Source organism: Piliocolobus tephrosceles, chromosome 19 (genome assembly GCF_002776525.5).
Source record: "Piliocolobus tephrosceles isolate RC106 chromosome 19, ASM277652v3, whole genome shotgun sequence".
Taxonomy (NCBI): Eukaryota; Metazoa; Chordata; class Mammalia; order Primates; family Cercopithecidae; genus Piliocolobus; species Piliocolobus tephrosceles.
In genome coordinates this window covers 67,113,559-67,117,279 of record NC_045452.1, presented here as the reverse complement: position 1 = coordinate 67,117,279, position 3,721 = coordinate 67,113,559, and positions in this window count along the sequence as shown.

Below are 3,721 nucleotides of genomic sequence, written 5' to 3'. Positions count from 1 at the left end.
CATTCAATTCACAGAGTTAATGCTTACTCTATGTTACCCAGTTTCGAAACTGTGTCTTTGAAGAATCTGTGAAGGGATATTTAGTGACGCCCGGAGGCTTGTGGTGAGCCAGGAAATGTCTTCCAGTGAAACCTGCAGAGAATCTTTCTGAGCAACTGCTTTGCTATGTGTGTATTTGTCTCACAGAGTTAAACCATTCTTTGGATTGAACAGCTTGAAATCACTGTTTTTGTGGAATCTGAGGGAGGACATTTGGGAATGATCCTTAGGACATGGAGAAAGAAATATCCTCAGGGAAAATCCAGAAGGAAGCTTTCTGTGAAACTGCTCGGTGTCATCTTAATGGCTCTCACTCAGTTAAGCCCCTCTTTTCATTGAGCAGTTTTCTAACCCTGTGTATGCTTAGCATGTGACGGGATATTCAGGAGAACTTTGAGGATTACGGTGAAAAAGGAAATATGTTCAGATCAAAACTGGAAAGGAGATTTCCGAGGAACTGCCTTGTGACGTGTGCATTCCACTCACACTGTTATACCTCTCTTCTCATACAGCATTGGGGAAACCCTTTTGGAGAAACAGGTACCAAGTGGTATTCGGGAGCATGTTGTAGCCATTGGTGAAAAGGGAAATGGCCTCAGATAAAAACTGGAAGAAGATTTCTAGGAAACTACTCTGTGATATGTGTAATCATCTCACATAGATAATGCTTTCTTTCCATTACGCAGCTTGGAAACTGTCGTGGACCGTTCCACAAAGGGACCTTTGGGAGCACTTTGAGGACTATGGTGAAAAACGAAATATCTTCAAATAAAAACGAGAAAGAAGCTTTTTGTGAATCTGCTTTTGGTATGTTTATTCATCTCACATTCATGAAGCTTCCTTTACATTACACAGCTTGGAAACTCCCTCGTGGATGCATCCGTGAAGGGTTATATGGGATCACATTTGGGCCTGTAGTGAAATTGGAAATACAGTCAGATCAAACGGGAGAGCAGCTTTCTGAGAAACTGCTTGGTGACATGTGCATTCCACTGAGGGAGTTATAACTTTCTTCTCATAAGGCACAATTTGAACACTGTTCTTGTAAAACAAAAAGAGTGATATTCGGAGCACATTGAAGACTATGGCAAAATTGAGATGTCCCATAAAAGACAGAAAGAAGCACTCGAAGAAACTGCTCTGTGACATGTCCATTTTTACACAGGGTGAAAGCTTACTCTACATTTCCCAGTTTGAATGTCTGTCTTTGAGGGTTCTGCAAAGGGATAGTAAGTGGCAACCATAGGCCTGTGTCGAGCAAGGAAATGTCTTCAATAGAATACTTGAGAGAAGCTTTCTGTGCAACTCTTTTGTGAAGTTTGTGCTCATCTCATAGAGTTAAAACATTCTTTGGATTGAGTAGTCTGAAATCACTGTTTCTGTGGAATCTGAGAAAGGTCATTTGGAAACACTCTTTAGAATATCCTGAAAAAGAAATAACCTCAGAGAGAAACCAGAATTAAGTTTTCTATGAAACTGCTGTGTGTCAAGTGAATTCCGCTCACAAAACTAAGCTTCTCTTTTCATTGAGCAGTATCATAACACTGTCTTTGTTTAGTCTGTGAAGGGTTATTCAGAAGCACTTTGAGGCTTATGGTGAGAAAGGAAACGTCTTCACATAGAAACTGGAGAGAAGCTTTCTGAGGAGCTCCTTTGTGATGTCTGCATTCCACTCTCAGAATTCCACTCACAGAACGATCGGTGCATTCCACTCACCTTTCTTCTAGAGGATTCCGGAATTCGTTTTGGAGAAAAGGCTACCCAGAGACATTCAGGGGTATAGAGATGGCTATAGTGGAAAAGGAAATATCCTCAGACAAAACTGGAAGGATGATTTCTGTGAAACTGCTTTGTGTTAGATATATTTATTCATCTCGCATAGTTAAAACTATTCTTATATTACACAGTTTGGAAACTCCGTCATGCACAGGTCCGCCAATGGACATTCAGGAGCACATTCAAGCCTAAGGTGAAAGAGGAGATATTTTTAGATTACAAGTCGAGAGAAGCTTTCTGAGAAACGACTTTGTGATGTATGCACTCCACTCAGGGTGTTCTACCTCTTTTATTACAAGGCAATGTTTGAACACTGTTCCTATGAAACCGGATAAGTGATATTTTGGAGCGCTTTGAGGACTATGGCGAATAGTGAAATATACTGAAATAAAATCGAGGAAGAAGCTATCCAAGAATCTGCTCTCTGATATGTGCATTCACTTCACAGACTTAATGCTTCCTGTATGTTGCCCCGTTTTGAAACTGTCTTTGAAGGATCTGTGAAGGGATATTTAGTGATGCCTGGAGGCTTGTGGTGAGCAAGGAAATGTCTTCCAATGAAACCTACAGAAAGAATTTCTGAGGAACTGCTTTGAGGTGTGTGTATTCGTCTCATAGAGTTAAACCGTTCTTGGGATTGAACAGCTTGAAATAACTGTTTTTGTGGAGTCTGAGGAAGGACTTTTGGGAACGATCTTTAGAACATGGAGAAAGAAATATCCACAGGGAAAATCCTGAAGGAAGCTTTCTGTGAAACTGCTCTGTGTCGTCTTAATGGCTCTCACTCAGTTAAGCCTCTTTTCATTGAACAGTTTTCTATCCCTGTGTATGCTTAGCATGTGACGGGATATTCGGGCACAATTTGAGGCTTACAGTGAAAAGGGAAATATGTTCAGACAAAAACTGGAGAGAAGCTTCCTGAGGAACCGCCTTGTGACATGTGCATTCCACTCACAGTCTTATACCTCTCTTCTTATACAGCGTTGGGGAAACCCTTTTGGAGAAACATGTTCCAAGTGATGTTCGGGAACATATTGATGCCGATGGTGAAAAGGGAAATAGCCTCAGAATAAAACTGGAAAAAGCTTTCTAGGAAACTACTCTGTGATATGTGTAATCATCTCACATCTATGTTATCTATTATCTATAATGCTTTCTTTACATTACACAGCCTGGAATCTGTCATTGACGGATCCACGAAGGGACCTTCAGGAGCACTTTGAGGACTATGGTGAAAAACGAAATATCTTCAGAAAAAAATGGGAAAGAAGCTTTTTTGAATCTTCTTTTTGCTATGTTTATTCATCTCTCATTGATGAAGCTTTCTTTATATTACACAGCTTGGAGACTCCCTCGTGGATGGATCCACAAAGGGGTATTTGGATCACATTCAGGCCTGTAGTGAAATAGGAAATACAGTCAGATCAAAACGGGAGAGAAGCTTTCTGAGAAACTGCTTTGTGACGTGTGCATTCCACTAAAGGGGTTATACATTCATCTCATAAGTCATAATTTGAACACTGTTCCTGTAAAATCAAAAGAGTGATATTCAGAGCACATTGAAGACTATGGCAAAATGGAGATATCCAATAAAAAACAGAAAGTAACACTCGAAAAAACTGCTCTCTGACTTGTCCACTTTTACACAGGGTTAAAACTTCCTCTACATTTCCCAGTTTGAAAGTCGGTCTTTGAGCGTTCTGTGAAGGGATAGTAAGTGGCAACTGGAGGCCTGTGTCGAGCAAGGAAACGTCTTCCATCGAATATTTGAGAGAAACTTTTGGCGCAACTCTGTTGTTAAGTTTGAGTTCATCTCATAGAATTAAATCATTCTTTGGATTTGGCCATTTGAAATCACTGTTTCTGTGGATTCTGAGAAAGGACATTTGGAAACACTCTTTAGAAT